This window comes from Protopterus annectens, chromosome 10.part0, assembly GCF_019279795.1.
Source record: "Protopterus annectens isolate FY-2018-M chromosome 10.part0, PAN1.0, whole genome shotgun sequence".
Lineage (NCBI taxonomy): Eukaryota > Metazoa > Chordata > Ceratodontiformes > Protopteridae > Protopterus > Protopterus annectens.
The window spans coordinates 1634707171-1634726360 of record NC_056744.1 but is presented as its reverse complement, the minus strand read 5'-3'; the positions used below and the strand labels follow the sequence as shown (position 1 = coordinate 1634726360).

The 19190-nt window shown below is 40.4% G+C and overlaps 1 protein-coding gene across 1 annotated transcript in view; it reads left to right on the top strand.

Annotated features, from left to right (window-relative positions):
- The window catches only part of LOC122813819 (nuclear factor 7, brain-like), a 44427-nt gene that overhangs the window by 1565 nt on the left and 23672 nt on the right, over positions 1-19190 (top strand). The gene's annotated exons all lie outside the window — the stretch shown is intronic.

The window sequence follows — 19190 nt, the reverse complement described above, 5'->3', positions numbered from 1 at the left end:
AAATGCGCATGACCGACACCATAACTTCAGTCTTTCTTGCCGCATGGTCCTGAGCAGAAGCAGAATTTGCAAGTGCCGTTCGGCGTTCTGGAATTGTCAGTTTTCGAGTTTCAGACCGGAGACCAAGTTGGGCTAAGTACCCCATTGGGGACATTTTATTTTTTGTCTTTTTCTTGTCTCAGTATTGTCGGATGTCAGAAAAAGTTAATAACTGTATTTCTTGTGGGAAACAGATTCCTCATAGGGATTACCATTCACTCTGCATTCCTTGTTTAGGGCCTGAGCACGACGTTGTTGGGTGTCGCTTTTGTGCTACTTTTAATAAGCGTACTATTAAACGTCGGTTGGACTGTGCTAGGCTGGTGTTTGGTAAACGTTGTAATTACAACATGCCGTCGGATTCTCCGACGACTGGCTCTTCTAAGAAGCGCAAAGAAAAGTCTTTGCGGTCCAAGCAGGATGAGGCGTCCGCTCCGGACGTCAGTCCTGTAGAACCACTGGCTGCTTCAGTGGCTCTTTCTGACAGTGTGCCTGAGTGTCAAGGGGAGCCTTTGTTACTACAGGGGGTGGCTTCTCCTTTGTTAGGCCAGGTTGAGGGTGCTCCTCTGTTGTCTGTGGCTCCCTCCCCTCGTAGGGTGGTTAAGCCTCCTCCTTCTCTAGGCAGAGGCAGAGGCCATTCTAAGTCTAAATCTGCCCCTGCGGGTGCTTTTCCCCAGGGTCCAGCTCCTAGGAAGCACATGTTGAAGATGGCTGAAGATTTGATTACTTTAATTAGGGGTTCCATGCCTCCCCCTCAGAAGAGGCCCAGGGTAGAGTCAGAGTTGGAGGGTTTGGTTCAGTCTTCCATTGAGTCAGATTCCCCTGTGGAAGACCTTCAGGATTTCCCTCCCTATTCTGATTCGGAAGCTGAGGATGCTTCTCCCTCTGCGTCCCCTCCAGAAGATTTTTCTTTCTCTGAAACTTTGCATTCCATGAGGGAACATTTCAAATGGGAGGGCCAGGATTATTCTGATTCTCGTAAAAGGCTGAGAGAATTTTTGTTTTTGCCTCAGCACAGGCCCTTGGCTATTCCTCCTGTACTGGATGTTGTTCAGGATGTGTTTTCTGAGGCTGCCCTTAACCCAGATTCTCTGCCTCCTGCCCCTGTTAAACCAGATAGATACTACAGGGTTCGGAAGCTCACAAGTACTTGTTTAAGAGCCCTAGAGCTGATCCTGAAACTATTTCTCAAGGCCCCAAGGGCGTTAAGGCCTCTGTGGTTAAGAATCCAGTTCCTCTGGACAAAGATGCTAGGGCCCTGGATAGGTGGGGTAAAACTGTATACCTCTTCTACTTTGGCTATGAGGGCTTTGAATTGTCAGTTTCATATGCTCAAGTATCAGAATTTTTGTTAAGTCAATTGAAATGTAAAGTGGATGCTTTAGCTGAAGGTATTGACTGTAAGGAGCTTCAGGATTTAGTGCATGCTTCAGACCAGGTTGGGAAGCATTCTCTGCAGTGTGGTTTTGATGCTTTACAAGCTTCTTCCAGGGTGGCTGCTACTAGTTCTGTTGTTCGCAGACATGCCTGGCTTAAAGGTCAGTCCTTGTCGGAGCATGTTAAAGCTCATATTATGGATGCTCCTTTGCAGTCTGATGTTCTTTTGGCCCTCCTGTGGAATTAGTTTTGAAAAAATGGAGGAAAAAGCTAAATCTATGCAGACAGTTAAGGAATTTTTACAGGTTCAGCCTCCTAAGTTCAATAGGAATTGGCCTGCTAAGGGATGGTCTTTTCCCTCTTCGGATTTTCATTCTAGAGGCAAGTCGAGGCATGGTAGAGGTAGGGCTTCCTTTCAGGGCCCTGTTACTTCTAGGTCTTTCAGTTCCTCTACCCCTTCTGCTGGGGAGGGCAAGGGTCAGTCCTTTCCGAAGCAGACCCAATGACCTGTGTCTTCGGCTGCCGGACTCTGCTTTGCTGGCAGCTCCTCTGGGCGGAAAACTGGGACTTTTCAACGGGAATTGGCATTTGGTTACCCAGGACAAATGGGTGTTGGACATTGTAACTCGAGGCTACAAATTTTATTTTCACACTTTCCCGCCTTTCAACGGTATGCCGGATGTGCCTCATCAGCAAAAATTGGAAGCACAGGCACAGGTTTCTTCTCTGCTCCAGTTGGGAGCAATACAGGAAGTTCCTTCTGGAAAGGGGCACAGGGTTTTATTCCCGTCTTTTCTTAGTGCCAAAGAAGGGAAATACTTGGAGGCCCATTCTGGATTTATCCATTCTAAACACCTTTCTAGAAATTCAAATTCAAGATGTTAACACTGCAACAGCTGTTGCCTATGCTGGGCAGGGATCACTGGATGGTGACTTTGGATCTCAAGGAGGCCTATCTCCACATTCCTATCAGGCCCAGTTGCAGGAAATTCCTGAGGTTTCGGACTGGGAATTTGCATTATCAGTTCTCTGCATTGCCCTTTGGCTTGTCTACTGCCCAGGGTATTCACGAAAGTCCTGGCTCCAGTAATAGCTTTTCTCAGACTACGGGAATTCAGATTTATCCTTATCTGGACGATTGTTTGATACTGGCTCAAGACAAGCACGAACTACTTCGACGTCTGCAGTGTGTGATGACAGTTTTCAGATGCCTGGGGTATTCTGTGAACGAAATAAAGTCCAGTCTAGTACCCTCACGAGAGATGTGTTTTCTGGGTGTGAGTCTGAATACAGCGACTCAGATGGCATTTCTTACCCCGGACAAACAAAGAAATCTTCACCAGTACTTCCTACAGCTATCAGTCCTGTCCAGGCTGACTGCAAGGACAGTCCTTCAAGCCTTGGGGTTCATGGCATCTTGCATTCTAGTACTTCCCAATGCCAAACTGCATATGAGGAAGCTACAATGGTATCTCAAAAGCGTTTGGACTCAACACAGCCACGATTTGGACACTGTCATTCGGATTCTTCCTTGCATCCAGAAGGAATTTGTGTGGTGGGCTCAGGAATGTCACCTAAACAAGGGACTCTCTGTGACCCAACCAGAGGCAAGTCAGATATTAACGACAGACGCCTCGAGTCAGCCTGGGGTGCTCATTTCAAAGGAAAATGGATTCAAGACCTTTGGCCCCGGAGTTGCTTCACTTGCATATCAATATGAAGGAGATGCTGGCAGTTCAATTTGCCTTAAAAGCATTCAAGGATCTGCTTCGCCGGGACTAGTGTTGATTCGAACAGACAACACAACTGTCATGTGGTACATCAACAAGCAGGGGAACTCATTCTTACCCTCTTTGCAGACAAGCAATGCTGTTATGGGAAACTGCTTTGGATCTGCACATCACTCTTCGAGCACAGTTTCTGCCAGGGGAACAAAATTTGTTAGCAGATGTTCTGAGCAGACAAATGGTGGATCCTCACGAATGGAAGTTGGATCCTCAGGTGTTTCGTCAGTTGACCATGGCTTGGGGAACTCCAGACATAGATCTGTTCACTTCTCCTCTGAATTTCCAACTACCTCTGTTTTGCACAAGGCTGTTTCATCCGAAAGCCTGGAAAATAGATGCACTATCCTTCAGTTGGAGCAACCTTCACGTGTGTGCCTTTCCTCCTCTGCCTCTTCTTCCAAAAGTCCTGTTGAAAGTCAGGAGGGACAAACCGTGCATGATCCTTATAGCACCGGATTGGCCTCGTCAGCATTGGTACCCCCTGTTGAGGAGTTTAATTCAGGGGGCCCCTTGGCCATTACCACGGATTCCTCACTTATTGTCTCAAGAAAACAATAATTTTCTCAATGTCAGGGTGCGATCCTACACCTGACAGCCTGGCACATTCAGTTTTAGAGAATGAGGGCCTTCAGCTCCCTCAACAAGTTTTGGATGTTCTTTTGGAAGCCAGGCGTCCTAGTACTCGAAAAGTTTATGCTGATAAATGGAAGAGATTTTTTCTTTGGAGTTCAGCTAAAGGCTTTGATGTCACATTGCCTGATTTGAGTTGTACATTGCAATATTTGACTATGTTATTGGACAAGGGTTTGTCTTTCTCTTCTATTAAAGTGCATGCTGCAGCTATTTCTGCTCACTATGATTGTGACCCTCCTTTATTTTCACATCCATTGCTTAAACAGTTTCTTAGAGGGGCAAAGAATATAAGACCCCCACGGAGGGCTCCTACTCCTACTTGGGATCTTAATTTTGTTTTGGAGAAGCTGACTCTGCCTCCTTTTGAACCTGCAGCTACGGCTGACTTGAAGTTGTTGTCTTGGAAGACTGCTTTTTTGTTGGCTGTTACTTCTGCTAGAAGGGTATCTGAATTACAGGCTCTCATGGCAGTGGAACCTTTTCTGATTTTTCACAGGGACAGAGTTTCCTTGCGTACTAATCCTACTTTTCTGCCTAAAGTGGTTTCTAATGTGGCATTGAGCCAGTCTATACATTTGCCTACTTTTTATGCTAACCCCCAAACTGAAGAGGAAAAAGTTTTGCATTCTTTGGATGTACATAGGCAGTTATGATATTATTTGTTCAGAACCAAAGAGTTCAGAAGTTCTCATCAGTTGTTTGTTTCGTTTGCTGTGACTTCCCGTGGAAAAGCTGTCTCGAAACAAACTATTTCCAAGTGGATTGGCCATTGTATTGCTTTTTGTTATTCTCATCATGGTGAAGAAGTTCCAGTTGGGATCAGGCCTCATTCTACTAGGGCTACGGCCACATCTACTGCTTTTTTAAGAGGGGTAGCTACTAAAGACATTCTAGAGGCAGCTACCTGGAGTTCTGTACATACCTTTACAAAGCATTATCATTTGCCTCTTTATTCTAAGTCTAGGGCTGGGTTTGCCACTGCAGTCTTACAGGGCATGTCTGCAGCTCCTCAGGCTATTTAGTTGTCCGACCTCCCTTTTTGTTTTTTCCGTTGCTCTGGGATTCTACCCATTAGTCAGGACTGCAGCAATGGGAGACGACGAACATAGTACAGTTTTGTACCTACCATAAATGTTGATGTTCGAGGATCTCCATTGCTGCAGTCCAATTTTCCCTCCTTCCTTCCCCCTTTTTCTTTTTAGATTGGGGTTTTTGGGTGGTGTTTTTTTTTTGCATTCTGACATCTGAGGCAAGAAAGACTAAAGTTATGGTGTCGGTCATGCGCATTTATACTGACACCACGTCAGTCTCGGGCGCCATGACCGACGCCATATCTAGCCCTTTGGTATTCGGGCCGATGGAGGGCAGCGGAGTACCCATTAGTCAGGACTGCAGCAATGGAGATCCTCGAACATCTACATTTATGGTAGGTACAAAACTGTACTTTATTATTTAAGGTACAGGCCACACAGGGAAAAAAGTGGGGTTGTTGGTATGTGGAAGCATTTGCTTACCTCTTCCCTCATGAAGTTATTGTACATGCTTTAAGAAGTTAGGAGATTAATATGAAACACCCAGTGCCATATGATAGATTGCTGGTAGATGTGAGTGGTTATGTCTTGCATTCCCCACTCTTACCATTGAGAGTAACCAGAACCGCAGTGCCTTATGGAAAAGTCTTGCGGTTAAGAGAGTGTATTAAAAGACAATGGGAAGGGGCTTATTGGTGTCCCCATCCCATCCGGACATACACACTTATTCCATCATTTTTCAGTGCCACTGAAAATAAGTACATGCAACAGTTGGTGATGGGGCTACAGGGATTGCAAAAAATGATACAGACAAGTAGCACAAAGAAATTCAAAAGTGCAAACATGATTGCATTCACACAGTCAACGTTAATAGTCAGGACAAAATGTTATTGCTGCTCATTTTCCAAAGTTTAAATTGCATTCCCTGAAACTGTTGGCTCTGTTCCTTTTATTCACTGTCATTCCTTTCCAGTATAATCCCAATAACGCATATATCTTAGCACCTGCGCAAAGTGCTGTTTATTTAGACACATTTTTCTTTCACAGAAAATTATAGCTCCAGAAGGTAACTTATTTTGTTTTATTTTTAATTTATTAACCTGGGTAGAGCATTGATCCCACTGGACCAATTTCAGTCTCTGCCCGGGCTAAACGCAGTAGATAAGTGACACTATATAGAGAGTTAATGACAAAATGCAGTATGTGCATGTATTATATACAAAGTGAATATCCTAGTCAGCTTGGGGGGATATAAGGGGTATAGATAAATAACGTTATATACAAGGTGACTGCAAAAGCACAATATATACATGCATTATAGATAGTGGCATCAGAGTTGACATGCTGAAAGAATCACAATCAACAAGAGCAAGAGACTTAAACCTCAACATGGATATAAATAGGATGTGCTGGAGGGACAGATTCATCACCCAGAGACTCCCTATGCTGTGGAACAGAATCCCGGTCCATGTGAGACAGAGCACCTCGCTGGCTCTGTTCAAGAGGAATCTTGACCAGTGGATGGGAGATCGTAGGTTTACCCCGGGGATCATCTCTGTATCACTGCTAGCCTAGTATGAACCTATGAACCTATAAAAATAGAGTCAGAGCAAGGTATGCAGAATGAAGAGATTAAATTATTTGACCAGCGGTAACAACTGCATTTTCCTAGTCTTGAAATGTGTTTTTATTTGTGAATGGAAAATGGGGTAAGAGAAAAAAATCTTTAAGTAAAGAAGGAAGAGATTCCCACAGTTTGGGACCAGGACCTGAGAAGGCATGGTCTGTGCAGCAAAGCCTAGTTTGGAGTTTTGGAGGAGAGGTCACAAGTGGTTAAGATGTCTAAAGTTGTACATTAGTGCATTTATGAATAGTTTGGAGGTTAGTGGAGCGAAGGTGTCATTCTTGGTAAATTTAAATAGTTGAAAGGCAGGTGGAAACTTGGCACGTTACTTTGGAGGTAGCCAGTTAGCTTTTTCAGTGGTTTTGCAGTGGTAGTAATTTCTTGGTCTGAGAATGATGGATCTATAGATGGCATTTGTAAAGAAGTGAGTGGTGGATATGTTTCTTTTAGAAACTGCAGCAATTGGTGTGAAACACTGTTCTAGCTGACTCTGTGTATACCTTTATCTATGCCATTTCTACAGGATCTGGATAGAAAAGGGAACATCCTATTAGCATAGAAAAGGAGAGTGTGTGAGTATTCCAGGTGGAGCTGGAAATGTAGGAATGGATCCAATCAAACCCCCTAGGTATTTGAATGAATTGACATTTTCAATAGTGTTAATAATATTTTTACAGCTCTGGAGATGTAAGTGAGCTTTTCCCTAGTGCCAAAAAGCATTGTTTTTGTTTTAGAGGAGTTTAGTAGTAGTTGTTTGAGTGTTTCATTGAATAAAGGCACGAAAATAAGCCTGAAGCTCGAGTTTAAGAGAAGAGACAGAATGGTTGGAGCAGAATAGGAGCATGTTGTCAACATAAAGCCGAACAGGAAGCTGGAATAGTGAAAAAGTTTTAGTGTAGATAGAAAAAAGAAATGTGCCAGTATAGGTCCTTGAGGGACACCTTTCTGAGAGGGACTGATGTAGTGGTTGTTTTTTTTTTTTTTTGAACCAGGGTAGTGTGTCACTAATGTTTAGTTCATTGAGATGGTCCAAGAAGAAGCTTAGTTTTATTCAGCCCACTTTTTAAGAAGGTTGTTTTAAAATAAAAGGAAAGCAGTTCATCTTAATAGTAAATATTGAAACAAAATGCCCTCTTAGGGCAGTCTTTCAGAACAGTAAAGTAAACCAGTTTTTTAAAGCAACAGTACTAGTTAAGAAACATCTGAGTGTAGAAAGTAATTCACCAGCAGCAGGGCCGGCCTTAGCCGAAATGGCACCCTAGACTAAGTAGTGCTTCGGTGCCCCTTAAGCCTCACCCACACCACACTCATGAAACACCCTTATTTGAGCCACACCCACTGGTTCATTCCCCAAGAAAGTCACTCCAGTCATTTCCTTAAATTATTTAAATGCATAGGAAGAAAAAGATACCTTGTAACGTAGTTAAACTGCAGCTAACTTTGGATATGTATTTTCTACTTGAAAGGAAGGGTAATAGACCGCCACCCCAGAGCAGCCCCTCCTCAGCCATTCCAGTGTTCCATTATTTGGTTATCTCACCAGTTACCATGCATATGTTGTATTATTTGCTTCTACAATGATTACAGATGTTGAAACAAAATAGCACAAACACATATAGCCATTTGCTAAACAAACAATATAGTATCACAATGAAAACAGACTTTACATGAGCAGTAAACTTGTCTGCCCTTGAAACTCACATTCATTGAAATGGCAAAACTCACATTCATTGAAACAGCATGAAAACCCACATTCATAGAAATGCATCTGGTTGGTGGAGAATTAAATTTACCTTTGGGCTGTTTTTGAAACCGGCTCCTTGCACACATTTTTTAGGGCCATGCATACATGTATTTATTCTTTAATTCACTTTCCTGATTGTATTGAATTATATTCCTTGTATAAGACAGCACCGCTTGTTAGAATATGTTTTAAATTTGTAGTTTTAAAACATTCTTTTAATAAGCAATGAAACAAAATTTATGAACCAAACGCTACCAATTTCAGAAAATTTCAACAATAAAAGGCCACTCTTCTGTCATTACAATCCACCAATATTACTCCACATGCACAATCTCTGTACAAGTAAAATCATCTGAATTCCTTATTAAAAAATCTGTAACTAATGAAGAGTTTACTACTGGCAAACAACTTTACATATCAATGTTATCTACAAATTCAGTGCCTGCTGCCCTTGAAAAATTAATTGCCTATATTACAATAAAAAATTGGTAAGTCGGTAATATTGCAGCAGGAAATTACTAACAAGTTCACAGTCACTAGGCATCTCATACAAAAGCTCATACTCAGGAGTGAAGAACCCCTATCCCCCCTTATAATACACCAAATCAACAATCATATAGGCACTGCATATCAGCACTCCATCTACATGGTGTGGGAGTAGAGTCCACAGCCTTCTGCACCAAGAGCAATTATGTTGTTAAACACTGCTTTCAAATTCCTACAACACAGTGTGCCATTTGATAAACAAAAAAACCAGCTAGTTGCACATTGAAAACATTTACACTTTTTACAGTGTGTTAAATTTGTAGTTTTGAACATTTTTCCAGTAAGTAATGAAACAAAACGTATGACCCAATAATGACAAGCCTGCCCGTTTCAGAACATTTTAACCATAAAAGGCCCCTCAAACAGTATCCGTCAATAAGCACAATCTCTGCAGAAGTAAACATCATTTGAATAATTCTACATTAAAGAGATTTGTAACTAATGAACATGCTATTACTGACAAAGAACTTTACATTTCACTGTTCCATCTACAAATTCAGTGCTTGCTGCCCTTGAAGAATTAATTGCCTACATTGCAGTAAAGAAAAAATGGTACACTGATAATATTGCAATAGAGAATGACTGAGAAACAGACAAGTTCATAGTAAGTAGGCATGTTAAACAAAAGATGGCACACTAAGGAATGCAGAACCCCTATCCCCTCTTAAAATGCAACAAATCTGCAACTAGGGCATTACATACCCTCCATACCTCTCAACCTCTTAGCACAAGAAATCTGAACGAAGCCTAAAATAATGGGGGGGGGGTCAAATGCCCCCCAAACAGGGCAAGATTATAAATATTGCTCTTATAGACTTTGAAATTTGCTGGAATAACAGCATTTGTCTTGGCATGCATTTTCTGAAGGAAATGAAGGCTAAAAATCAAGTGTATGATGACATTTAGTTATTAAAATCCTCAGCGATGTGCCAGAAAAAAACACAAATTTTATGATGAATAGGCCAAAAATATGAGGCAAAAATCTGGACTCTGTACAGTTGACATGTATGAATATATATATGCAAGTAGTATGCAAGAAACATATGAAATGTAACCTAGTCAAATATAATTACATACAAAGGTAATACTTTGTAACAATTTTCTCACAACGTCTCATCTAGAAAGTGACTACCCAGAAAGACTTAAACAAGCTAACAAAATATATTTTCCTGAAACGTATAGTAAGTAGCTCCTTTGCTTTCTCTCATCAACATAATTATTTGTTTATCATCTGTAATTCTCCTTAGTTAATAAGCAATATATTTCCATTCTTCTTATGATACTTTGTTGACAATCCATATTCCTGCTCAGTAAATAAAACAGCACATTAGGCTTTAGCCTGTTTATTATTTATGTTTTTGAATGGCTTCTTCCTTCATTCAAGCTAACTAGACAGCCAGCTTCAAAATAAATAGTTTCTGACAATTTTTACTCAATTAAAAAAGACATTTCTTTATTTTATTTAGTTACACTTTACAAACTTCCTGACAAAGAAGTCCATAACCTGATGAATGGTCCAAACACCAACAACTCAGATGTCTGATACCAGAACCCAGCCTCCTCCCCCCTTGCAATAGAAAAAAAAAAGCCTCCTGTACTTTCCACTGACAAACAAAATTGCATACTTAAAATGAATAAAATCAACAACTTAAACTTCTGAAGTTACAAGCCTTAAATCAGATGCATCCAGTGCAAAACAGAAAACATTTACTGTTCTCTAGACAAATTCAAGTATTCCTAAATGCAGTGATAGTCAGAACTGGTTATTTCTATTTATGTTTCTCTTCCTATCCCTATCACAAATCCTAATCTATAACGTTGTTTTTGTGGCAATTTCTAAAGTTGGATTTGAGGTCATAAGTCTCAGTTTGCGGATATTGAGAATAGAATATTTTTCTGAGCATCAGCAGAAACATTGGGACCTTATCGGGCAAATATGTCTATAATAATCTAAATTAATTCATCCAACAACATGCATATCGCTTACTTACAGAAAGGATTTCAAATTTAAAAAAACAATATTTCTAGTTGTTTATGGACTGAACCCCTGAAAATGTTACACATTAAGTATTGGTAGGATGGGGGGGGGGGGGGGCTTGAATGATGTGCTCTTTTGTTGTGTATGCCATGCAGGTTGGGAAGCAGCAATAAGAGGTCGTGAGTGCAAAACTGAATTTACTGACTACACCCCTAGAACAAAGGTTCTTGAAAAGTAGATACATCTTCAGCTTAAAAAAATAAATAAATAAATAAAAATTGGAAACTTAATGACAAAACAATGGTGCTCCTCTCCTTACCAATATCCAGTCCTCCCTGAAAACCACCCACGAGACCTGCTACAATAAAGTCGCCAAGTTTGCAACTAATGCAAAATATTCCTGCCATCACTGTTCCTCCTTACACTTACTGAATTGGATCGTGATAGAAAAGAAAACATAAATGTGGCTAAAATTTTTATTTTTTTTTTTCCTAACCCCGTTAGCAAATCTCCTTCTTCCGTTATTTTTTTTTTTAATTTACTAAGTCTTTAAATTATATGCTTTTTCTAACCGGTAAGTGGACTGTACCGCTGCCACTGGGGATCCATTTTCAGCCTAGAGTTAGTTCCAGTAAACATACAGAAAATAAAGCTGCAGTAAAAAGTTCAATCAACACGCAGTAGTCAGCTTTACAATTAAAAACTGGAATACTAATAAAAAAACTGAACATCCATTTAAAAATGTCAGCAGTAGCAAAATAGCTGAGCTTAACAGCTGGTTTAAGTGTTCAACTGCATGTCAAAGTAAACAGTCTCTCACTGAGGTCTACACGATTGTGTTGTGTAATTTTAAATACTGTCTGTCTTATTTTATGTAAATATTGTGCATTGTTCCAATAATGTGACTACAGTTTTATTGTTAGTTCTTAACAGTAATCTCAGCTTTGTTTCAGATACACTCCAACAATGTTAAGCCCCCTTGTATGACTAACCATGGTCTGGTACTTATTGTAGAAGTTTTACTTGTTATGCCTTAGTCTGTATCGAGCGTCCTAGGTAACCCTGCTTACCTCAAGTCAGTTACCGTTAAGTGTATTGTAGGGTTAAAAGTCAAACACTTCCCCCATCTGACATAAAGCTACATGTTTCTAGTATGCTGTCTGCAAACATTCTGATATCAGTAAAATATGCGGATAACTCAAGGGTGTACTCTGTGGACAAGCTTTTTCATTATATTACCAACGTCTATAACTTGTAGCAACTTTAGTTTTCCAAGTGACTGTGCCCTTCATTAAACATTTGATAACATTTATGTTTACCTTTTTAATAAGCACGGAAGAAGTAAAAAAAGGTAAAACAAACTGCGCCCCCAGAAAAAAAAACAACTAAAAATAAAATCTTTTGCTGCATTGTCAGCATGCTTCACACACCTTTTTCTTGATGGACAATGACAGTTTTTTTTTTTCGCATCTCGATGTTTCACTTTGGATTGGAATTAGGGAATCAGAGGTGAGACAGTAAAAGACCTAATATAGGCAAGGAATTGTACTGGGTATAAAATGGAGCACGTTGGCACCATGAAGCATAGAAAGTGAAGGGAGTAGCTGGGTAGTGAAGTAAAACTGATGCTGAATGCTCTTTCACATGCTGGGATAGAAGTAGAGTTTCAAACACTTGAAAGGAAGAGGGTGCATTAGGATATGTGTAGGTACCAGCACAGCGGAAGTGTACATCGTGTTACTTAAGAAACAGTAACACTGCCTCCTAATGAATACTTTTTTTTTTTTAATTAAAGAGTCCTGGCCAACTTGCAGCTGTAAGTGGGAGGGCACTGACCCCGTCCCCCAAGGTTCCGACTTCGGTTACACTTCAGCCGGGTGCCGAGAAGAACTGCGCCCTTTGAGGCTGGTCTGTATGGCACCCTAGGCGGTCGCCTAGTTCGCGTATGCCTAAGGCCGGCCATGACCAGCAGCAATGTTTCACAAAGTGACATTCACCCTTTTTTAAATGTATACAGGACTGACTTTTCCACTTGTACATAGTCTCTGACTATAAGTATTTTCAAAGCAGCATGACTCTCTGAGATAGAAACAGTTAAGTAACAGCAGTTGTAAATCAGATGCAACAGTTAGCCCATAACCCACAAAACATCAACTGTTCTGTCATAGCAAATCTCACCATCCATTTACTATGTGTTAGTGTATTTCTTCTCCTGAGACGGCCATCAAAACTGCCCACTCAACACAGATTGTCTTGAGTTAGACTTTCAAAACAAAAGAATAAAAACAAAAGGTGTCTGTTGTATTCAGCATTGTACAACCTTCCTCTGTACTCTGGCTCTGTCAGTGTGGACTCTGTTTTCCTGTAAGGCCTTCAGAATGCAATACTCCCACTATATCCTGACCAGTGCTTGATAACAGGGCATTAACCTCTTCCTGTCTCTGGACTGACTTCCCTTGGATATACACAAGAGTTTGGTCTGCCTTTGCTTTTGTCTTTTAACTCTGAGGATGATGGTTTAGGGTTTCTGTAGTAATACCCCCCCCCTTTTTTTTTTATAACTCCCCCATTTTTTTCCCCTCTTCTCATGTTGTTTATTATGTACCTTGATTTTCCTTTCTCAGGTGCAGTATCTTACACTTGGTTAGCTTGACACGACAATTCCGTCATTTATACAATGCTTTCTGTCTCTTTAGCATTGCTTCCTTATCTGACGTAGAAGGTACTGCCAGCCATGCCAGGAGAAATAGGGTAGTGGATTTGTAACCTATGCCAGCACAGCTAGCTGGAATTTTGTAATTAATTGTCATTTGTATATTTAACTGATTTGTACAGATGCTTGTGCTGAAAATGTTTGTGAGGTTTGCTTGTGTGAAAATGTATCAACAGTATTCCCTGCTGGAAGGAAAGAAATGTACATGCATTATTGTAACTATTTAAATGTATACATTGTAACAACATATACTGGAAGTGAAGAGGTTAATGTTAATCCACCTGACTATACAAAATATAATTACTTTATGGATTAAGTCATTAAGATGTTATCTCACAATTTTAAATTGAGCCAGACATGCAAATGTCTGTGCTAGAGAATAGTTGGTAGCTGATGTAGGAAGAGTGAAATGGCTTTATGATTTCCAGCAGCTGCACCACATCTGAGCAATGCTCTGTCTGCATATGTATTGTAGCTCATAGGTGCTAAACCCTGGTAGCTTCTAGTGATGGGGATAGTGTGGGAAAAAGAGTCAGATGGGTGTGATGTTATTCTGTACAGAAAGGATGTTTTAATATTAGAGGAGACTGAAGTCTCAGCAGCATTCTGTATTCTGTCTTTGATCTGACAATATGGACCACTCGCCTATCTTGCTTTGCTCTATTCAGTAAGTAGGAAATTGGGAATAGATAGTGAGACTGCCTAAATACTGTTTTTCTATTAAGTGTGTGAAACTTTCCATTAGTGCTATTTTTAATATTCCTGTGGCTGAAGCTCTGGCGTTTACTGTAAATAGATATTTAGTATTCTCATGTTCATTTATTATTAAATATATTTAAACTTCTCATTGTGGCTGGTCCATTTTAGAAAATATTTGTTTGGAAAGTATTTGCATATATTTATTTGGTGATAACTCTGGCCACTCTTGAAAGCTTGGCTGTTTGGTCAGCATTACCATTTGTATTAATGTTAATTTCACTTGGTATAATTAGGTACCCTGGTAAGAGCCTTAAAGCAGCTGGCACGGGTTCTGGTGGCAGTGATAACTACCTCATAATCTGGGCAGAAGGGGGCACAGCAGGTGAATCTGTGCCAGCCTTTCCCAGGTAAAAGTGTGTGTGTGTGTGTGAATCAAATCTCAGTGTGTGTGGCGTCAGCTGCTTGAAGCAGAAACACAAAGCACTGGTTTCACAGAGAGGGCATGGGAGGACTTAGCTTGGAATCTCTGCTAAGGACACAACTCTAGGCTGTGCCAGTGGGGAGTTTTATTGGGGGTCTGGAGAGAGAGAAAAAACAGCCCCTGGACTGAGTGTGTTCCCTGGGTGCTTATAAAGGAAATTATGCTTGATGCAGAGAGGTCTGCATCTGGAAACACTGAGTGTATCAATTTGTATTTCAAGTGAACATCCCTCTCCAGTGTCAGTGGTGAGGATTCAGGCTCCTTGATTACTGGCCCAAAGTGGGGATGTCTCACCCTATTTGATAGCGGGTCTGTATTATAATATTTACATCTTAAAATGTCAACTCTCACTTGTTCAACACGAAAATGTCGAACTCCATGGTTCACGAACGGCCAAATCACTGATTCTTTCCAACAGAAAGAAATCTGTTGGCCAAACACCAACCCCACACGACAACAAACATATTTAAGTGGAGGACTTTGCCCCCCACACCCCCTAACTAAACATTCTAACTCTGAGACCTCACTACAGTCAGGGAAAGGGCAGCTGTAATCTGTAATTTGGCCGTTCGGAAACCTTGGAGTTCGACATTTTCGTGTCGAATAAGTGAAAGTCAACATTTTTAAGATGTCGATATTATAATATAGACCCTTTGATAACTTCTCCTCAAACTTTGTATCCTCTACAAAAACATTGGTATAAATGTCCGTGCCCTGCATGTGGTCAGAGAAAAGAACATTAAAATGGCAGGATCCAGGCTAGGTCTGGTGGTGCAGGAGGATAATTCCCTGATTATGACCCAGGTTTGATTAGTGCCTCGGACACCTGTTCGAGTTGGTGGTAGAAGAAGGATTGACAAAGATGATCCTCCTCACCTTTCTTCTGTTGTAGGCATGAGAGCTGTGTTTATTCTTAACCAGTGTTTTCACAGTATGTCTAATTTGGTTTACTTGTTTAAACTGTAGATTTTTTTATTGTAATTTTTAAATATTGTAAAATTATTATTCTTAAAAATGTTTTTTTGTAATACTTTTGAGCTTTTATCCCTGGGCCTTGCATGCATGTACAGACTCGCATGCTTCTTAAAGATGTAGCACATACACTTATACACTGATCTATATCCTACCTCTTTGAGAAGTAGACCATGCAATTTGTCATGAGATTATTTGGCATGCAGAAATCACAGGTAATCTATAGACATGTAGTATATCATATTAAATACACATGTATATACAATCAAGTCCACATTGCTGCATATTTGACACTAGGCTTAGAAACTTGTCTGTATTGTGTGACATAAAACTCCGAATTGGATTTAGTACCGGCAACAGTTTCCGCAAAATAATTGACCTGTGAAATGTTCAAATCACTTTCTTGAACAGAATCAGACTTTTGAACACAGGATTTAGTACTGGCAACAGTTTCCGCAAAATAATTGACCTGTGAAATGTTCAAATCACTTTCTGGAACAGAATCGGACTTTTGAACACATTCTGGTCTAGAAACAGTGTCTGACTCCTTCTTTGATTTTAGAGCTTGTATCACAGAAACATTGTTGTGACTGCATTGATGATGATTCTGGTACAGGAAGAAGATGTCTGCTATTCCTTCTATACTCCACACCCTTGGAATCTACCAAGTAGGATCTTGGCTCAGCAAAGATGCATGTAATCTGTCCTATTCGATTAAAACCTTTTGTCGTTTGGATTTGTACCATCTCTCCATCCCTCAATGACAAAATAATCTGCTCGATCTGTCGTAACTAGATTTCTGGATATTACGCATCTTTAAACAAGTAAGCCTTGATGGTTTTATTGTTAGGTTTAGGCTGCAACAAACTTGAAGAAATAGGTAGCATAGTTCTAGTTTGCCTGGAAAGTGGTCTTTGAGGAGGTGAGCCAAGAATATCATCACTGGGTATGTTTCCGAGATTAAGTAAATTCAAGAATAAAAACTACCATGAAACACAGGTTACAGAGCAAAACAGGGCTGTAGAAATTGGAAATCATCCAATCCACAATGAAGCAAATTAATCCACTACTATTTTATTCCAAACCCATGATAGACAGTGGTAAGTGCTTTCACCCAACCGGGTTTCATCGGGCCGTATATTCTCACTAAAACTGCTTGTTTACATAAAAAAAGGCGCCAAATCCAAAACAGCTAGATTATTTAAAATGACAACATCCCTTTCAATATAAACAAACATAAAAATAAAATGCATATAAAATGTATACAAGGTACAGGGGAATGCACAAAAATAAAACACACACACACGTATGTGTATGTATATATGTATATATATATATATATATATATATATATATATATATATATATATACATATACATAATGCTTCTCTCCGCATATGCACAAAATACATCAGCAATCTCAGAACAATCATAGATGCTGAGACGTGTATAAATGTAAAATGTGCAAATAAAATAAAGTACAAACCACTCATAAAGAAAATGAAATTCAAGAATACATTGGTATTGTCACGCTTTGACTTTTCAAGTAATTGCTTTGCACTCTGTACTGCATGTTCAGCTAGACCATTGGACTGAGGATATTCAGGACTACTAGTGACATGTACAAATTGCCATTCTTTTACAAATTTCTGAAACAACTGGCTAGAGAATTGAGTACCCTTGTCAGAAAATAGCTTGTGTGGCCTACCATGAACTGAGAAATGACATTCCAACTTAGTAAGGAAACTACTAAAAACCCACGGTAAAAAATTTCTCCAAAGCCATCTTAATGCTTCATGAGACAAAAGTGGTGAACTTCATGACACCCATGCAGATGGACAATACATTTACAACTGCTGAATCCTACACAAATGCACTCTATAAGCACTTGCATGAGTGCATGGATCGTGCTATCCCAAACAGAGCCAAGATGCTATCCTCCAAAAAAAGGAAGCCAATCTGGTGGTCTTCTGCCATAAACCACTCTACAGCAGAAGGAAGAAACTGTTGCAAAAGAGAGCAAAATCCCATGAGTGGAGGAGCTCCCTGGTCACCCTCAGTAAGAAGCTGAGATCTCTTATAAGATCTCCCTGGTCACCCTCAGTAAGAAGCTGAGATCTCTTATAAGATCCTCCAAAGCTAGCTATGAAAACCAAATTGCCACTGATTCTAGGGACAACCACAAAGCATTCTATAGCTGTCCAGAATCTCAATGGCAACACCCAGATCTGCTCTGAGTTACAGAACAACGGCACAGAAATTACAGAACCAACTGATATTGCCAACATCCTGGCAGATAGATTCAGCGCTAACTTTACCCCCACCCCACCCCCTAAAGGGCCCATATTTATACAGGAAGAATGCAGAGTCCCTGTAATCACAACTATGCAGGTAAAAGTTGCACTCTCTGAAGCCAAAAACACAGCAAACATGGGACCGGACAACATCCCAGGCTGCATTTTACACTAACTTCAGAACGAACTGGTTCCCTCCCCACCTAAGCACCATGTTCAATCATAGCCTCATGTCAGGCTTTGTGCCCACTGAATGGTGCACAGCAGCAGTTATCCCACGCCACAAAGTGGGAGCCACCACTGATCCTGGGAATTATTGCCCTATTAGCCTGACGAGCTTGGTTCTTGCTTGAAAATAAGGACTGTTTATTACATCTAGCATGGCTGTCTCTGTTAGAATACATTCGGGTAGATGCCTTTAGGGAGTGCTGTGAAGTAAAGCATTTCTTTTCATAGTGTACAGCTGCAGCAGCTGTGCTTTTCAGTGTACCGCTCTACGACGATATGCAGCTGCAGCCTTTTGGTTTCAGCGATGTAGCTCACAGGGTTATATCTCGCAATCTACACGCCAGAACCCAAAGATTGCACTGGTCTTTGGACTGCATAGAATAAGTTGTAACAGTTCTTGGCCAAATAACATGAAAGCATCACTAAGCCTTCTGTTTGAATTTTTTCACCTCCCTAAGCAACAAGTCTCGCACTGCTGGTTACATTGAGTTGTTCGTTAGTAATCAGTCTTGCAAATGTGTCTGCTGATATAACATTACATTTTGACCCAATGTGTACCTTGAGCTGTGTGGATTTTCCATTGATCCGGACAGTACAAAACACTTCACTTCTTGTTAATAAGTTCAATGCATCAACTCTTTCCCCAAGCACTGATGCACCATCTACATAGAAAGCTGACTGCTTAGGTTTTACTTGATCAACTTGCTTTTTTGTGCGACCTTTCTTTACATTTCCAAAAGTTTTGTAAATCAAGTAAGCCTCACACACTGTGTGAGGCTTACTTGATTTACAAAGCTTTTGGAAATGGTTCAATTTTTTACACTTGTAACATCGCCGACCAGATGCTAAGCACTTTTCTCTCTTAGACTCATGATTCGCACCACAGTTGTGACAGCTAACAATAAAGCTAGATTTGGGTTTTGCTGATTCACGTTTGTACTGCACTGAGCTGGTGCTGGAGCTTGCACTTTTCCTGGAACTTTCTAGAAAACCTTGTGACTTCTTTGGAAGTCTTGTAGCTGCCACGTGCTTAGGTCTGTTCTT